Source organism: Ursus americanus, chromosome X (genome assembly GCF_024610735.1).
Source record: "Ursus americanus isolate L20-20 chromosome X, mUrsAme1.1.p, whole genome shotgun sequence".
Taxonomy (NCBI): Eukaryota; Metazoa; Chordata; class Mammalia; order Carnivora; family Ursidae; genus Ursus; species Ursus americanus.
In genome coordinates this window covers 60,120,946-60,141,322 of record NC_142164.1, presented here as the reverse complement: position 1 = coordinate 60,141,322, position 20,377 = coordinate 60,120,946, and positions in this window count along the sequence as shown.

Below are 20,377 nucleotides of genomic sequence, written 5' to 3'. Positions count from 1 at the left end.
CCTAGAAGAACAGTAATGGAAAACAATGAAAATGAACAAAAGAGACAAAAGAGTTATGCAACATGAGAACACCTAGGACTCAGTGACTCCATCAAATGTACTAATATTTGTATTATAGGGGACCCAGGAGAAGAATTGAGAGAAAAGGGAGGAGAAATTTTATTTGAAGAAATAATAGCTGAAAACATCCCTAGTCTGGGGTGAGAAACAGGCATCCAGATCTGGAAGATACAGAGAACTCCCAACAAAATAAACAAAAGCAGGCCTACACCAAGACATATTGTAATTAAATTTTCAACATACACCAATAAAGAAAAAAATCTTAATAGCAACAAAAAGAAAGATGTCCTTAACTTACAAGGGAAAACCCATAAGGCTAGCAGGAAGTTTTTCAATAGAAACTTGGCAAGACAGAAGAGAGTGGCATGATATATTCAAAGTGCTGAATGGGAGAAAACTGTGGCCACAGATATACTATCCAGCAAGGCTCTCATTCAGAATACAAGAAGAGATGAAGAGTTTCCCAGACAAACAAAAACCAAAGGAGTTCATGATCACTAACTGAGCCCAGGAAGAAATATTAAAGGGGAATCTTTGAGTGGAAAGGAGAGACCAAATTTACAGTAAAAAGACAGGAAATACAAAAGAAATAAAAATGAATATTTTTGTCAAAAGTTAGGTAAGGAACTCACACACACACAAACACAAAACAGATATAAAATATAACATGTACCTAAAATGTGGGGAGAAGAGGAGAAAAGAATGGGTTCGAAATTAAACAACCATCAACTTAGTATAGACTGCTATATGCAGAAGAGGTTATATACAGCCCTGATGGTAATCAAATATCAAAAACCACTAATAAACATGCAAAGAATAAAGAGAAAGAAATGCAAATATGTCAATTAAGAAAATCAACAAAACATGAAAGACAAGAAAAGATCAAAGAAAATCTCCAGAAACAACCACAAAAGGAGTAATAAGATAGCAAAAAATACATAACTATCAATAATTACTTTGAATGTAAATTGACAAAAATCTGCAATCAAGACACACATAGGGTAACAAAATGGATAAAAAGAACAAGACCCATTTATATGTTATCTACAACAGATTGAGCATTTGACTCTTGGTTTTGGCTTAGATCATGATCTCAGGGTTCTGGGATCAATCCCTGAATTGGGCTTTGCACTCAGCATGGAGTCTGCTTGAGATTCTCTCTCCCTCTCCCTCTGCCCCCCAACTCGTGCTCTCTCTCTCTCTAAAATAAATAAATAAATCTTTTTTTAAAGGTATAGAGGGTGTCAGAATGGATAAAAAGAGCAAGACCCATGGATACGCTACCTACAGTAGACTAATTTTAGTCATAAAGATACCTACAATAGATTCATTTTAGACATAAAGACACCTGCATATTGAAACTGAGGGGAAAGGGAAATATTTATCATGTAAATGGATAAATATTTCTGTCAAAAGAAAGCCAGAGTAGAAACACTTATTTTTTTTAAAGATTTTATTTATTTATTAGAGAGAGAGAGAGAGAGAGCCAGCAAGAGAGGAAACACAAACAGGGGGAGTGGGAGAGGAAGAAGCAGGCTCCCAGCAGAGGAGCCTGATGTGGGGCTCGATCCCAGAATGCCGGATCACACCCTGAGCTGAAGGCAGACACTTAACGACTGAGCCACCCAGGCGCCCCAAGAGTAGAAACACTTACATTGGAGAAACAAGATTTAAAACAAAGATTAACAAGTGAGAAATAAGGGCACTGTAAAATAATAAAGGGGACAATCCAACAAGATTATAACAATTATAAATATTTATGCACCTAACATGGGAGTACCCAGAGATATAAAACAATTAATAACAAACCTAAAGAAACTAATGGATAATAATACAATAATAGTAGGGGATTTAACACCCATTCACATAAACAGACAGATCATCTAAACAGAAAATCAACCAGGAAAAAAAAAAAACTTTGAATGACTGACACACTGGAACAGATGGACTTAACAGATATATTTAGAACATTTCATCCTAAAATAGCAGAATACACATTCATTTCATGTTTTCAAGTCCACACAGAACATACTCTAGAATAGATCACAGATTAGGCACAAAATAGTCCTCAACAATTACAAGAAGATTGAAGTCATAACATACACCTTTTCTCATCACAATGCTATGAAAGTAGAAGTTGAGAAGGAAAAAATCTGGAAAGACCACAAATACATAGAGCTCAAATAACATGCTACTAAACAGTGAATGGGTCAATTAGGAAATAAAAGAAGAAATAAAAACTGTCATTGAAACAAATGAAAATGAAAACAAAACGATCCAAAACCTTTGGGATGCACCAAAAATGTTCCAAAAAGGGAAGTATATAGCAATACAGGCCTACCTCAGGAAGCAAGAAAAATCTGGGACACCAGGGTGGCTCAGTCAGTTAAGTGTTCCACTCTTGATTTCAGCTCAGATCATGATCTCAGGGTTGTGAGATCACGCCCTATATCATGGTCCTCACTCAGTGTAGAGTCCGTTTGAGATTTTCTCCCTTTCCCTCTTCTTCCCCTTCTGTCCCTCTCCCTGCTCTCTCTCTCAAATTTTAAAATATATTTTTTAAAAAGAAGTAATAAAAATCTAAAATAAACAGCCTAAACTTACACCTAAAAAAAACCTAGATATAGAATAACAAATGAGGCCTAAAACCAGCAGAAGGAAGGAAATAATACAAATTAGAAGAGAAATAAATAATATAGAAACGAAAATAAACCAAAAAACAACAGAAGAGATCAATGAACCGAGGAGCTGTTTCTTTGAAAAAAAGTTAATAAAATTGATCATCATCTAGCCAAGCTTATCAAAAAGAAAATTGAAAGGAACCAAAAAACGCACAAATGTGGGAGGAGAAATAAGAATGTACACCACCGAAATACAAACAATTATAAGAGAATATTATGAAAAACTATATGACACCATCTGGACAACTTAGAAAAAATGGGTAAATTCCCAGAAATATATAAATTACCAAAACCGAAATAGGAAGAAATAGAAAACTTGAACAGACAAATAACCTGCAAAGAAATTGAATCAGTATTCAAAAAAATTGCAAGCAACGAAAGCCCAGGGCACATGGCTTCACAGATGAATTCTACCAAACTGTTAAGGAAGATTTAACAGCAATTCTTCTCAAACTAGCCCAAAAGGGAGGGATTCTGGGTTCTGGGAGAAAGAAATGGAAAGAAAATGTCCAAATTCATTCTATGAGGCCAGCTTTACCATGATAACAAAATGGGATAAAGACACCACAAAAGAAGAGAACTACAGGCCAATAAATCTGATGAGCATAGATACAAAAATCCTCAACAAAGTATTAGCAAACTGAATCCAAAAATACATTAAATAATCATTCAGTATGATCAAATGTGATTTATTCCTGGATTTCAAGAGCATTGATAATACATACAATAAAAGTAGGGGATTTAACACCCATTTAACACCCATTCACGAGTTAAGATGGCGGAGGAGTAGGGGACCCCTTTATCAGCCAGTCCCCTGAGTTGAGCTGGACAGGTACCAGAGCATCCTGAACATCCATGGAATCAGCATGAGACACAGAAAGATACATATGGATCTCTACAAATGAACACTTCCAAGGATGAGTATTGAGGTACGAAGCGTGGAGCCCTGAAACTGCGCACAGATATCGGAAGATAAACGGAAGGGGTAGGGAGCCGCCGCATTTGGACGCCTGGAAGCAGTAGCCACCTGCACGGGGGAGAGGGCGGACTTGTGGACTGGCACCCGTGAGAGAGCAGACTGAGACTGTGAGCCGGGAACGCGTGCCACCAGACTGAAACGGGGCTCCAGTGTGCTCACTGGAACTAGACTGAGACCGGGAGCTCCGGGAGCGAACGGGGGGGGGGGCAGCTGGCGCTGGCAGTGTTAGAAACACAAAGGACAGAGACACGCTGGCCCTGGAAGTGAGGGCTGGGATGCCGGGTGTGGGGCGCACATCCCGGGACGCTGCAGGGTTGAGCGGCACCAACAGAAACAGACTTAAAGTGGCCAGAACATCAGTGGAGAATGGTTCGCAGCCCTCTGTTCTGAGACAGAGGCTGAGACTCGGCCACTGATGCTCTGACTCTCAGAAGAGGCACAGCAAACCACCAGGGAAAGCTGACAGAGAACAAAAGCCTGGAAATACCGGCTCACAGGGTGCCCACCCTCAACCCCCTCTCAGGGGACAGGGAGACTCTACCCAAACAGGGTTGCCTGAATATCAGTGCGGCAGGCCCCTCCCCCAGAAGGCAGGCTGAAAAATCAAGAAGCCCTAAGATCCCTATAAAATACATGCTCATGGCTTGGGTCCCGGTCAATAATTTGGGCTCTGGACAACCCCGCAACCTCTCCTCATCAGAATGACGAGAAGGAGAAATCCCCCCCAGCAAAGAAAAGACAATGAGTCTGTGGCCTCTGCCACAGAACTAAGGGATATGGATATAACCAAATTATCAGAAATGGAATTCAGAGTAACAATGATCAAGATGATGTGTAGACTTGGAAAAAGTATTAATGAAAATGTTAATGAGAATATAGAATCTCTAAGGGCAGAAATGCGAGCGAATCTGGCAGAAATTAAAAATTCTATGAGCCAAATGCAGTCAAAACTAGAGGCTCTGATGGCCAGGGTGAATGAGGCAGAAGAACATATCAGCGAATTGGAGGATGGATTAGTAGAAGAGAAAACTAAAATAGAATCTGGACTTTAAAAAAAACCATGCTCAGGAATGTAGGTTACTAGAGAATACTGACTCAATGAAATGTTCCAATGTCAGAATCATAGGCATCCCCGAGGGGGTGGAGAAAAACAGAGGTCTAGAAGAGATATTTGAACAAATTATAGCTGAAAACCTCCCTAATCTAGCAAGGGAAACAAACATTCATGTCCAAGAGGCAGAGAGGACCCCTCCCAGGCTCAACCACGACAAACCTACGCCACGTCACGTCATAGTGCATTCGCAAATATTAGATTCAAGGATACAGTATTGAAAACTGCCAGGGCAAAGAAATTTCTCACGTACCGAGGCAAAGGTATCAGAATTACGTCAGACCTTTCTACACAGACCTGGAATGAGAGAAAGGGGGGGCATTTGTAAAGCTCTTTCAGAGAAAAACATGCAGCCAAGGAACCGTTATCCAGCAAGGCTGTCATTCAGAATTGATGGAGAAATAAAGACCTTCCAGAATCTCCAGTCATTAACCAATTTTGTAACCATGAAACCAGCCTTACAGGAGGTATTAATGGGGGTTCTATAAAGGTAAAAAGGCCCCAAGAGTGATACAGAACAGAAAGTCACAATCGATAGAAACAAAGACTGTACTGGCAACATGGCATCATTAAAAGCATATCTCTCAATATTCAGTCTCAATGTAAATGGCCTAAATGCTCCCATAAAGCACCACAGGGTTGCAGATTGGATAAAAGACATGACCCATCCATTTGCTGTCTATAAGAGACTCATTTTGAACCTAAAGATACATTCAGACTGAAAGGAAAGGGATGGAATACCATCTTTCACACCAATGGACCTCAAAAGTAAGCTGGGGTAGCAATTCTCATATCAGACAGATTGGATTTTAAACTAAAGACTACAGTTAGAGACACAGAAGGGCACTATATTATTCTTAAAGGAAGTATTCAACAAGTGGATATGACAATTATAAATATATATGCCCCCAACAGGGGAGCATCAAGATACACAAGCCAACTCTTAACCAGAATAAAGACATATAGATAAAATACATATAGATAAAAAAAATACTGGTAGGGGACCTCAACACTCCACTATCAGAAATAGACAGAACACCCTGGCAAAAAATCGACAAAGAAACAAGGGCTTTGAATGCCATACTTGATGAGTTGGACTATATATATATATATATATATATATATATATATATATATATATATATATATATATATATATATAACACTACACCCCAGAACCAAAGTATACTCATTCTATTCTAATGCCCATGGAACATTCTCAAGAATAGACCATGTTCTGGGACACAAAACAAGTCTCAACCAATACCAAAAGACTGAAATTATTCCCTGCATATTCTCAGACCACAACGCTTTGAAATTGGAACTCAACCACAAGGAAAAATTTGGAAGAAACTCAAACACTTGGAGACTAAGAACCATTCTGCTCAGGAATGATTTGATAAACCAGGAACTCAAAAATCAATTTGAACAGTTTATGGAGACCACCGAGAATGAAAACACAATGGTCCAAAACCTATGGGATACTGCAAAGGCAGTCCTAAGGGGGAAATACATAGCCATCCAAGCCTCACTCAAAAGAATAGAAAAATCTAAAATGCAGTTTTTATATTCTCACCTCAAGAAGCTGGAACAGCAACAGAGGGTAAGACTTAATCCACACAAGGAAGCAGTTGACCAATATTAGAGCAGAAATCAATGAATTAGAAACCAGGAGTACAGTAGAGCAGATCAACAGTACTAGAAGCTGGTTCTCTGAGAGAATCAATAAAATTGACAGATCACTAGCAAGACTTATCCAAAAGAATAGAGAAAGGACCCAAATTAATAAAATTATGAATGAAAAAGGAGAGGTCATGACCAACACCAATGAAATTGGAAGGATTATTAGAAACTTTTATCAACAGCTTTATGACAATAAATTAAGCAATCTGGAAGAGATAGAGGCCTTCCTGGAAACCTATAAACTACCAAGACTGAAACAGGAAGAAATTGATTTTTTAAACAGGCCAATTAACTATGAAGAGATTGAGTCAGTGATAAACAACCTTCCAAAAAACAAAACTCCAGGCCCAGACAGTTTTCCTGGGGAATTCTACCAAACATTCAAAGAAGAAATAATACCTCTTCTCCTAATGCTAATTCAAAAAATAGAAACAGACGGAAAGCTACCAAACTCATTCTATGAGGCCAATATTACCTTGATCCCCAAACCAGGCAAAGACCCCATCAAAAAGGAGAATTACAGACCGATTTCCCTAATGAACATGGACGCCAAAATCCTCAACAAGATCCTGGCTAATAGAATCCAAGAGTACATTAAAAGGATTATCCATCATGACCAAGTGGGATTCATCCTTGGGATGCAAGGGTGGTTAAACATTTGGAAATCGATCAGTGTCTTAGATTTTAACCAGAAAGAAAAATTCAAAAATTATATGATTCTCTCAATAGATGCAGAAAAAGCATTTGACAAAATACAGCATCCTTTCCTGATTAAAACCCTTCACAGTGTAAGGATAGAGGGTACATTCCTCAGTCTCATAAAAACCATCTATGAAAACTCTGCAGCAAATATCATTCTCAATGGGGAAAAGCTGGAAGCCTTTCCCTTATCAGGAACATGACAAGGATGCCACTCTCGCCACTATTATTCAACATAGTACTAGAAGTCCTTGCAACAGAAATCCCACAATAAAAAGGGATAAAAGGTATCCAAATTGGCAAAGAAGAAGTGAAAATGTCTCTCTTTGCAGATGACATGATACTCTATATGGAAAACCCAGAAGAATCCACTCCCAAACTATTAGAAGTTATAGAGCAATTCAGTAATGTGGTGGGATACAAAATCAATGCTCAGAAAACAGTTGCATTTCTATACACGAATAATGAGAGTGAAGAAAGAGAAATTAGGAATCCATCCCATTTACAATAGCACCAAAAACCATACGTTACCTTGGAATTAACCAGAGACATAAAGGATCTATATTATAGAAACTATATATCACTCTTGAAAGGCATTGAGGAAGACACAAAAAGATGGAAAAAGATTCCATGCTCATGGATCGGAAGAACTAACATAGTTAAAATGTGCATGCTACCCAGAGCAATCTACACTTTCAATGGTATCCCGATCAAAATACCGAGGACATTTTCGAAGAACTGGAACAAATAGTCCTTAAATTTGTATGGAACCAGAAAAGACCCCGAATCGCTAAGGGACTGTTGAAAAGGAAAAACAAAGCTGGGGGCAGCACAATGCCGGATTTCGAGCTGTACTACAAAGCTGTGATCACAAAGACAGCATGGGCCTGGCACAAAAACAGACACATAGACCAATGGAACAGAATAGAGAACCCAGAAATGGGCCCTCGACTCTTTGGGCAACTAATCTTTGATAAAGCAGGAAAAAACCTCCGGTGGAAAAAAGACAGTCTCTTCAATAAATGGTGCTGGGAAAATTGGACAGCTACATGCAAAGGAATGAAACTTGACCACTCTCTCACACCATACACAAAAATATACTCCAAATGGATGAAAGACCTCGATGTGAGACAGGAATCCATCAAAACCCCAGAGGAGAACATAGGCAGCACCCTCTATGTCATCGGCCAAGCAATCTTTTTGATGACACATCTCCAAAGGCAAGAGAAACAAAAGATAAAATGAACTTGTGGGACTTCATCAAGATAAAAAGCTTCTGCACAGCCAAGGAAACACTCAAAAAAACTAAGAGACGGCCCATGGAATGGGAGAAGGTATTTGCAAATGACACCTGTATCCAAGATCTACAGAGAACTTCTCAAACTCAGTAGAGAAGAAACAAATAAACAAATCAAAAAATGGGCAGAAGATATGAACAGACACTTTTCTAATGATGACATACAAATGGCTAACAGACACATGAAAAAATGTTCAAAATCATTAGCCATCAGGGAAATTCAAATCAAAACCACACTAAGATACCACCTTACGCCAGTTAGAATGGCAAAAATTGACAAGGCAAGAAACAACAATTGCTGGAGAGGATGTGGAGAAAGGGGATCCCTCCTACATTGTTGGTGGGAATGCAAGTTGGTACAGCCACTCTGGAAAACAGTGTGGAGGTCCCTTACAAAGGTAAAAATTGAGCTACCCTATGACCCAGCCATTGCACTACTGGGTATTTACCCCAAAGATACAGACATAGTGAAGAGAAGGGCCATATGCACCCCAATGTTCATAGCAGCATTGTCCACAATAGCTAAATCGTGGAAGGAACCGAGATGCCCTTCAACAGATGACTGGATTAAGAAGTTGTGGTCCATATATACAATGGAATATTACTCAGCTATCAAAAAGAATGATTTTTCAACATTTGCTGCAACATGGACGGCACTGGAGGAGATAATGCTAAGTGAAATAAGTCAAGCAGAGAAAGACAATTATCATATGATTTCTCTCATCTATGGAACATAAGAACTAGAAAGATCGGTAGGGGAAGAAAGGGCTAAAGAAAGGGGGGTTAATCAGAAGGGGGAATGAAGCATGGAGACTATGGACTCTGAGAAACAAACTGAGGGCTTCAGATGGGAGGGCGATGGGGAAATGGGATAGGCTGGTGGTGGATAGTAAGGAGGGCATGTATTGCATGGTGCATTGGGTGTTATATGCAGCTAATGAATCATCGAACTTTACATCAGAATCCAGGGATGTACTGTATGGTCACTAACATATAATAAAAATAAATAAATAAATAAATAAATAAATAAATAAATAAATAAATAGGAAATTTAAAAAACAAACAAAAAATTAACACCCATTCACATAAACAGACAGATTATCTAAACAGAATGTCAACCAGGAAAAAAAACACAAAACTTTGAATGACACACTGGAACAGATGGACTTAACAGATATATTTAGAACATTTCATCCTAAAATAGCAGTCAATATTTGCAATACCAATATTTGCAAATCAGTCAGTGTGATATATCTCATTAATAAAAAAGATAAAAACCAGATGTTCATTTCAATAGATGCAGAACAGAGGGGGAGATGCAAGATGGTGGAGGAGTAAGGGACCTTGTTAACTGGTCTCCTGAATTTAGCTGGCTATCTACCAAAGCATTCTGAACACCCATGAAATCAGCCTGAGATGTAAGAATATATATCTTGATCTCTACAAGCAGAAATCTTTGGCAGTCACAAGGTATGAACAGCAGAACCGTGATTCTGCAGACAGATATCAGAAGATAATCAGAAGGGGAAGGGAGCCACTATAAGCTGGCGCTGGGAAGGCGATATAACAGAGGAGCGCAAAAGCATCCCTCACTGGGGACCAGGCAGAGACTCACAGACTAGTAGCAGTGGAGAAAGGACTTTAGTCCAGCCCCAAGACAGGATCCAGGATCTGTGGGTGCCTGCACGTGAACCTGGGGCAGCTCACTGTTTTAGAAACAGAAAGGGCAGAGACATGCTCCAGCCCTGGGATCTACCTCTGGGAGAGTTGCTTTGGGGTGCACCACTGGGGAGGCTGCAATTTTTAACAGTACAGACAGAAATGGAGAGTGTGTATCCTGGAGAGCTCAGTGAAGAGCAGACTATGATTTCTCTGCTCTGGTTCAGAGGTTTGGGTGCAGTCATTTCTGCTCTGACTCTCGGAAGAGATGGAAGAGATGCAGAAAGCCGCCACAACATAAAATCTCAAAAAATCAGTTTCCATTGAGCCCATCCCCCCTGATAGGGGGCAGGGCAACTCTGCTGAAGCAGGGCTGCATGAGTAACAGTGCAGCAGATCCCTCCCACAGAAGACAGACTGGAAGAACAAGAGAACGACAACCCTAGGGTCCTTATAAAACAGGTGCAACTGGCTTGGGTTGTGGTTAATACTTTGGACTCTCTACATGCCCTCAACCACCCCTCAACAGAATGACTAAGAAGAGGAACCCCCCCAAAAGAAAAGAATCAGAGGCAATGTCCTCTGCCACAGAACTAATGGATATGGATATAAGCAAGATGTCAGAAATAGACTTCAGAGTAGCAATTATGAAGTCAGTATTTAGGCTTAAAAAAAAAAAGATCAGCAACAATATAGAATCTCTGAGGTCAGAAATGAGATCTAATCAGGCCGAACTTAAAAATGCTAATAGTCAACAAGATTCCAGCTAATAGGATCCAACAGTACATTAAAAGGATTATACATCACAACCAGGTGGGGTTTATTCCTGAGATACAAGGGTGGTTCAACATTTGCAAATCAATCAATGTTTTATAACACATTAATAAGAGAAGAGACAAGAATCATATGATCCTCTCAATTGATGCAGAAAAAGCATTTGATAAAATACAGCATCCTTTCCTGATTAAAACTCTTCAGACGGTAGGGATAGAGGGAACATACCTCAAATTCATAAAAACCATCTATGAAAAGCCCACAGTGAATATCATTCTCAATGGGAAAAGGCTGGGAGCTTAAGATCAGGAACATGACAAGGATGCCCACTCTCGCCACTATTGTTCAACATAGTACCAGAAGTCCTAGCATCAGCAATCAGAAAACAAAAAGAAATAAAAGGTATTCAAATTGGCAAAGAAGTCAAACTCTCTCTATTCACAGATGACATGATACTTTATGTGGAAGAGCCAAAAGACTCCACCCCCAAATTACTAGAACTCATATGACAATTCAGTAATGTGGCAGGATACAAAATCAATGTACAGACATCACTTGCTTTCTTATACATAAGAATGTAACTGTAGGAAGAGAAATTAGGGAATCGATTTCATTTACAATAGCACCAAAAACGATTACACACCTAAGAATAAACCTAACTAGAGGTAAAGGATCTATACTCTAGAAACAACAGAACACTTATGAAAGAAATTGAGGAAGGCACAAAAAGATGGAAAAACATTCCATGCTCATAGATTGGAAGAATAAACATTGTTAAAATGTCTTTGCTGCCCAGAGAAATCTACACTTTCAATGCCATCCCTATTAAAGTACCATTGGCATTTTTCAAAGAGCTGTAACAAACAATCCTAAAGTTTGCATGGACCCAGAAAAGACCCCGAATTATCAGGGAAATTTTGAAAAAAAAAAAAAAAAACGAGCCTAGAGACATCATGTGGCCTGACTTCATGCTATATTACAAAGCTGTGATCACCCAGACAGCATGGTATTGGCACAGAAATAGATCAATGGAATAGAATAGAGCACCCACATATGGACGCTCGACTCTATGATCAACTAATCTTTGACAAATCAGGAAAAAGTACCCAATGGGGGGGGAGACAATTCTCTTCAATAAATGGTGCTGGGAAAATTGGACAGCTCTATACAGAAGAATGAATTTCAACCATTAAACTCTAAATGGATGAAATACCTCAAATGTGAGACAGGAATCCATCAAAATCCTAGAGAAGAACATAGGCAGTAACCTCTTTGACATCAGCCACAGCAACTTCTTTCAAGACACATCCCCAAAGGCAAGAGAAAGAATAGCAAAAATGAAGTTTTAGGACTTCATCAAGATAAAAAGCTGCACAGCAAAGGAAACAGTCAACAAAACTAAGAGGCAACCCGTGGAATGGGAGAAGGTATTTGCAAATGATACTACAGATAAGAGGCTGGTATCCAAGATCTATAAGGAACTTACCGAACTCAACACCCCTAAAACAAATAATCCCCAGTCAAGAAATGGGCAGAAGACATGAACAGACACTTCTCCAAAGAAGACATACAAATGGTTAACAGACACATGAAAAAATGTTCAACATCATTAGCCATCAGGGAAATTCTAATCAAAACCACATTGAGATACCACTTTATACCAGTTAGAATGGCAAAAATTGACAAGGCAGGAAACAACAAATATTGTAGAGGATGTGTAAAAAGGGGAACCCTCTTACACTGTTGGTGGGAATGCGAGCTGGTACAGCTACTTTGGAAAACAGTATGGAGGTTCCTCAAGACATTAAAAATAGAGCTACCCTTTGAACCAGCAGTTGCACTCCTGTGTATTTACCCCAAAGATACAGATGTAGTGAAAAGAAGGGGAACATGTACCCCAATGTTCATAGCAGGAATATCCACAATAGCCAAACTGTGGAAGGAGCTGAGATGCCCTTCAACAGATGAATGGATAAAGAAGATGTGGTGTGTATCTACAATGGAATATTACTCAGCCATGATAAAGGATGAATTACCACCATTTGCATGGACATGGGTGGAACTGAAGGGGATTTTGTTAAGTGAAATAAGTCAAGCATTGAAGGACAATTATCATATGGTTTCACTCATATGTGGCATGTAATTAATAGCATGGAGGACATTAGGGGAAGGAAGGGAAAACTGAAGAGGGGGAAGTCAGAGGGAGAGATGAACCATGACAGCCTATGGACTCTGGGAAATAATCTGTGGGTTTTGGAGGTGAGGGGGTGGGGGGATGGGGTAACTGGGGGATGGGTATTGAGGATAGCATGTGTTGTAATGAGCACTGGGTGATATATGCAAACAATGAATCATGGAACTCTACATCAATAACTAATGATGTACTGTATGGTGACTAACATAACCTAATAAAAAATTTAAGTTTTTTTTAAAGATACATTTTTGTATATTACAGTAAAATAGATGCAGAACAGCATTTGACATAGTTCAACAACAATTCATGATAAAATCTCTCAAGAAAGTATATTTAGAGTAAAACCCCTCAGCCTAATAAAGGCTGTATATGAAAACCCACAACTAATGTCAATCTAAATGGAGAAACACTGAGAGCTTTTCCTCTATAGTCAAGGACAAGATAGGACTATCCACTCTTATAATTTTAATTCAACATAATACTGGAAGTCCTAGCCACAGCAATCAGACAACAGAAAGAAATAAAAGCCATCCCAATTAGCAAGGAAGAAGTAAAATTTTTAATATTTGCAGATGACATTATAATATATTTAAAAAACACAAACATTCTACCAAAAAAACTGCTAGAACTGATTAACAAATTTAGTAAAGTCACAGGATACAAAATCAATGTACAGAAATTGGTTGCATTTCTATACACTGATAATGAAGCAGCAGAAAGAGAAATTAAGAAAACAATCCCATTTACAATTGCACCAAAAACAACAAGATACCTAGGAAGAAACCAAACCAAAGATTTTAAAGACCTAAACTCTGAAAACTATAAAACATTTATGAAAGAAATTGAAGATGACAGAAAAAATGGAATGAGATTCCATTTTCATAGATTGGAAGAACAAATATTGTTGAAATGTCTATACTATCCAGAGCGATCTACACATTTAATGCAACTCCTATCAAGGACCAACAGCATTTTTCACAGAATTAGAACAAACAAACCTACAATTTGTATGAAACCACAGAAGACCCTGAATAGCCAAAACAATCTTGAAAAGGAAAAGCAAAGCTAGAAGCATCACAATTCCAGACTTCAAGTTAAATTAGAAAGCTGTAGTGATCAAAACAGTATGGTACTGACATAAAAATAGACATGTAGCTCAGTGGAACAGAATATAAAACCCAGAAATGGACCCAGACGTATATCATCAATTGATCTTTGACAAAGCAGCAAATAATATCCAATGGGAAAAAGTCTCTTCAACAAATAATGTAAGAAAAACTGGACAGGACATGCAAAATAATGAAACTGGATCAGTTTCTTACACCATAGACAAAAATAAACTCAAAAAGGATGAACAAACTAAACGAAACCATCAAAACCCTAGAGAAGAACACAGGTAGTAATCTCTTTGCCATCAGCCATAGCAACTTTTTCCTAGATAAGTCTCTTGAGGCAAGGGGGAAAAAAGCAAAAATAAATTATTGGGACTTCTTCAAGATAAAAAGCTTCTGCAGGGTGAAGGAAACAATCAATAAAACTCAAAGTCAGCAGACAGAATGGGAGAAAAAGTATTTGCAAATGCCTCATCTGATAAAGGGTTAGTATTCAAAATATATAAAGAAGTTAAACAACTCAACACCCCAAAAGGGAATAATTCCATTAAAAAATGGGCAGAAGACATGACTAGACATATTTCCATAGAAGACATATAGATGGCCAATGTTCATATGAAAAGATGCTCAACATCATGCATCAGCAGGGGGAATCAAAGTCAAAACCACGCTGAGTTAACACCTCACACCTGTCAAAATGGCTAAAATTAACAACACAAGAAACAACAGATGTTGGCAGGGATGTGGAGAAAGGGGAACCCTCTTGCATGGTTGGTGGGAATGCAAGTTGGTACAGCCACTCAGGAGAACAGTTTGGACATTCCTCAAAAAGTGAAAAATAGAACTACTCTGTGATCCAGCAATTGCACTACTACGTATTTAACCAAAGGATACAAAAATACAGATTTGAAGGGATACATACATCCCAATGTTTATAGCAACATTATCAACAATAGCCGAACTATGGATAGAGCCCCAATGTCCATCCACTGAATGGATCATGAAGAGGTGATATATATATATATATATATATATATATATATATGATATTATTGGATATGATAAATAATTACATATAATTTATTATAATACTAATTATGTGTATTAGAATATTACTCAGCCATCAAAAATAATGAAATCTTACCATTTGCAATGATGTGGATGGAGCTAGAGTACATTATGCTAAGCAAAATAAGTTAAAGACAAATACCATATGATTTCATTCATATGTGGAATTTAAGAAACAAAACAGATGAACATATGGGAGGGGAAAAAAGAGAGAGAGAGGGAAACAAACTATAACAGACTCAGAATAGAGAACAAACTGAGGGTTGATGGAGGGAGGTGGGTGGGGAATGAGTAAATAGGTAATGGGGATTAAGGAGTGCACTTGTGATGATTACAGGGTGATGTATAGAAGTGTTAAATTACTATATTGTACACCTGAAACTAATATAACAGTGTATGTTAAGTAACTAGAATTCAAATAAAAACTTAAAAAAAGATCAAAATAAAAAGATGAGGGGTGCCCGGGTGGCTCAGTCAGTTGGGTGTCTGCCTTTGGCTCAGGTCATGATCCCAGGGCCCTGGGATCGATCCTTGCATTGGGCTCCCTGCTCAGTGGGGAATCTATTTCTCTCTCTGACCCTCCCCCTACTTGTGCTCCCTCTCCCTGTTTCTCTAACTCTCTCTCTTTCAAATAAATAATTAAAATATTTAAATAAAATAAAAATTTGAGTGCCCAAATAAAAAAATCAAGTATTATGGAAATTTATCTTCTCTGTAGTCTCCCTGGTGTGATAGATTTTCACCCTTCTCTGAGATACTGGCTCCCACCCCACCGTGGACAACCTTTGACCTTCCTACCTTCTTTGATGTGGCCTTTTTTCTGCCTTTAGTTGTGTTTGTTCTGCTAGTCTTCAGGTCATTTTCTGCGTTATTTACACTGATGTGAGTGTTACCTAGTTGTATCAGTGGGACAAGGTGTGCTTAAAGTCCCCCTACTCTGCCATCTTCCTGGCCACCAATGTATGCATTTTAAATTCTCATTGTAGAGCTAGACTTTGAGTTTCCTTAAAGACCTTGTGAATTTTAGCTATGTATTCATCCCCCTACCAAATTTTTTGGTATATAGTAGGTGTTCGATAAGTGTTTGCAGAGTTAATCAACAAATTAAGTTCATTTGTGCAGAAACAAACTCCTCTCAGTTTTGTAAGGAACAAAGAGAAAACAAAACTTCTGCATTTTTCAAAGATTTATTTATTTATTTATTTGAGAGAGAGAGAGAGAGAGAGAGAGAGAGACAGGGAGTATGAGCAGGGAGAAGGGCAGAGGGAGAGAATCTCAAGCAGACTTCTGGTTGAGCATGGAGCCTGAAGTGGGGCTCAATCTCAATACCCTGAGATCGTGACCTGAGCCAAAATCAAGAATTGGACACTTAACCAACTGAGGTGCCCCAAAAGCTAATGCATTTTTTTCTAATAAGACTTATTGCCTGGGTAATAATTAAACAAACTTAATTCTAAAATAAATTCCTAAGCACAAATTAATTGCTTCATACACATTAGAAGCTATAACTTAGTTTTAAAAATGACTTTGAAGTTATTTAAAGATAAAAGAAAAAATGTCTGTAAGCCAATGTTGTAAATTTGAAAAACAAGTATAAGTGTCTTGAAAGCTCATCACAAATTGTAAGGAGTGTAAAAACAGGATCCCCACAGTTCAATTTCAACAGAAATATGTGAGAGGGCTTGAAGCAGATTAGCTTGTTCTGGTCTGTCTAAAATACCGATAAAGCTAGCTCAATTTTTTTTAATGAATATAATATTGCAACACTACAAATTTCTTTACCCAGTAATTTTTATTATTTAATGGCACCCAAAAGTAATTAACATTGTTTAAAGGGGGCTAGAAGGTTGCCTCTCTCACCCTACCCCCAAATAGGGGAACAACACTGTAATTCCCTAAACTGTTTTTTAGGAATGAGGTATTTTTCATCCATTTAAATTTGTGAAAGCAGGGGAAGGTTGGGTTCAGATAAAGGTGTATTAGGGGGCAGGCTTATACAAATTAGAGGGAAAATGATCATCCTATCAAGCCAATTTTTATGTGTCTAATGTATTTATATAGACAGTTTAGCTTTTGATTATTAGGTAAACTATCCTTGAATTTTTTTCCTTGTATACTCTTGCAATTAAGAGATAGAATGTCTCTCTAATGGTGTTCCTTCTAGTAGAAACAAAAATCTCAATGTGTGTTTAAGAAAAAAATCCTTGAGAACAGGGGTCATGACTTATTTATCAATGTACCAGTTAGCACAGTGCCTTATAAGTACTAGTTTTTAAATAAATACCTGAACAGATAATAGATGCACTTTTTCCTTTTATGATACCATCATGCAGCTCCAAATACAGTAAGTGTCGACCTAGGCTCAAAATATAGTAATTGTTGATTCCCCTTTGTCCTTCAACCCCCAAATCAATTAGACACAAAATTCAGTTGTTACTTCCTTTGTAACATCTCTCAAATCCATTTCTTCTTATTTTGACCACCAATCTGATCTGCCACGGTCCTCAGGGACACAGTGAAGTGTCTCTCCCTGTTCCTCTGTGTCTCTTTTGCACACATCTTGCCAAATCTTGCTTACTTACACACAATAGGTTATAGGAGTTCAGGAATTCTTTCTTCTCAGAACATTGGTCACAATTTTCCTGAGTTGCTGATATGGAATTACTCCTCTTTGATTGCTTATGAGACTTTTAAACATTTTTTTTTTTAGAATTTTCATCATTTCCATTCCCCCCCTGCTTAAACTAAATTTCTACATATCGAGTCTGCATTTGAACTTTTCTTCTACTTTGTTTGATTCTGGAAATGATGACTCCAAGTCTATTTACTCACTTCTAAATGCTGCAATGACTTAACTATTTACCTATCATCTAACATCTATCTTATCTATTCATATCTTTATGTCTCCTACTCATTTCCCCCCAAAACAAAATTGAAAGCAATTTGTAAAAAAAAGCAATTATAAAATATGACAGTTAAAATAAATATTGAATTAGCAATAAACATCTGTTAACAATATGCCCACCATTTCAAGAATTTTACGTGTCTACTGAGATCCACCCATGGATTCGAGATTAAGATCTGATTTGAGGGAAGAACAGAAGATAATTGTGGTAGGGACATGGAACAAGGAATTGGAAACAGTAAATTCAGCTCTGAATGTCCTAGAAACTAGAGCGGGGAAAAAGATAAGTGTGGTTGTCTGCTCTGTCTCGTTGCCTGGCAGCACTACTCTATGATCATCACACTACTCTTTAAAGCAGCTGATCTTCTATTGCTTCTCGGCCTTTTTGCCAAAATCGAGTATAAAGCAGCTGACTACCTCCTTTGATGGGATAGGAATTCAGTCTATTCCTTTCCATTAATCTGTCTTCTTGGTATTGAGTCCTTCCTTCTCAACTCCGATTTTCAATTGCTTATGGCCTGTTCATGACACTTTCCAACTCCAAATTCTTTTTAACTCATGCTTAGATTATTACAATACTCCTAAATGGTTTCCTTGCCTTCAGACTCACTTCCTCTCCAATTTATTTGTATACTACCTTCAGAAGATTTTTAGAGATAATATATTTGATCAGAGCCATCTCTAGTCTATCTAATTCCTTTATAAAATTATTTAAAAAGTGTCCCTTTCAGTCTAATATTGTCTCTGGTTAAAAGACTTGTATTTTGTGAGTTAGAAAATTACACATCCTTCACCAGGTGAATCAGCACTGTGCTTAAGAGCGCTGCTTGGCTTGTATTTCAGCTCCCATGCACATCTTGTGTATTCACTCTTCTGCACTGCAAAATTATATGCAGTGTTTCTTCCTTTCTTTACATTATTCTTCCATACCAAACATTTATTGAGGCCCCATGGCTTATGATAAATATCATAATCATATGATTTTTCTTCCATATATACAGGTCCAAAATAATCTGGAAAGGAAAAGAGCCAAAAGCAAAAGAAGGTCCCAGACAGCCACTTAAAATCTTGCACTCTCAAACTATAACTGCATCAATAGTAAAAGTAACATTTTGGGAGGAATCAATGAGACGTAGTCCAAAAATCTCACCCACTTTTTGGTTTCAAAGCTTTGCTTTTTCTGAATTTAATGATGTCTTCAGACCAAACGCTGTTGAATGGCTGTTAGTGAATCCTTCTAATGGGACCAATGTTAAGGTCATGAAATGCTGAATGTTTGTCTTTGAAATCTTTAACACTTTTTCTCCATGTTTACACATTTTATTCCTTTTCAACCCATGCACAAGGTTTCCCAAACAGCTCATGGCCAATATGGTGTTAATAATTTAATGTGAAGGTGTGTAGGGGTAAGAGATAATTGGTGATGGCTATTAAGGAGGGCACAGGATGTAATGAGCACTGGGTGTTATATGCAAATGATGAATCACTAAATTCTACCCCTTAAGCTAATAATATAGTATATGTTAACTAAATTGAATTTAAATAAAGAATAGTAAAAAAGATACATATGAAAAAGAAAAAAAATCATGTGATAAATTAGCATTTTGATGAGCACTGGTATTATAAGCAACTAATGAATCATTGAACACTACATCAAAAACTAATGATGTATTGTATGTTGGCTAACTAAACATAATCTTAAAAAAAGCATTTTCAATAACAAGTGTATAAAGAGAGCAATGCTTAATCCAAAAAAAAAAAAAGCCTCAAAGAAGAATTTTAGTCATCTTTATGGGAGGCATTAAACATAATCTTTCTGGTGACCTCAGATTATTCAATATTGGTGAACCAATAAGGTTTGCCTTGATTTCCAAGGAAGTTCTTATCTTTACCACCCTTTAACACTTGAAACAGACAATATGGCATAGCATAGCAAGGTGATCTAAATACTCCAACAAGGCTTGGAAATATTTATCTATTTAGCCAGGCTAAAAGTTATATTTGGCTTACATGCATGCATACATAACCACCAGGGTTTTGTTTTGTTTTGTTTATAAAAAAGAAGAAAGATGATGATAGAGAAAGACAGGTGCATAAATAGATGGAAGCTTATTTCATTTTTGTCATATATTATTTTTCCAAGCACCATAGCAAG